Source organism: Bubalus bubalis, chromosome 18 (assembly GCF_019923935.1).
Source record: "Bubalus bubalis isolate 160015118507 breed Murrah chromosome 18, NDDB_SH_1, whole genome shotgun sequence".
Lineage (NCBI taxonomy): Eukaryota > Metazoa > Chordata > Mammalia > Artiodactyla > Bovidae > Bubalus > Bubalus bubalis.
This window is the reverse complement of record NC_059174.1, coordinates 54,325,929-54,326,136: the sequence shown is the minus strand read 5'-3', so window position 1 is coordinate 54,326,136 and position 208 is coordinate 54,325,929.

Here is a 208-nt window from a genome sequence, read left to right as displayed (position 1 = left end):
GCTCTGTGTCCTTGCTGGGCTCTGGGGGTATGGCCTTAACAGGTCACATTTTGGTAGTGTAGCAGTGTGGCTCCCCTGCTGGCTTAACAGTAAAGAATCCACCTGCCAGTGCTGGAGAACTTGGGTTTGATCCCTGAATCGGGAAGGTCATCTGGAGAAGAAAATGGCAACCCACTCCAGTAGTCTTGCCTGGAGAATCCCCTGGACA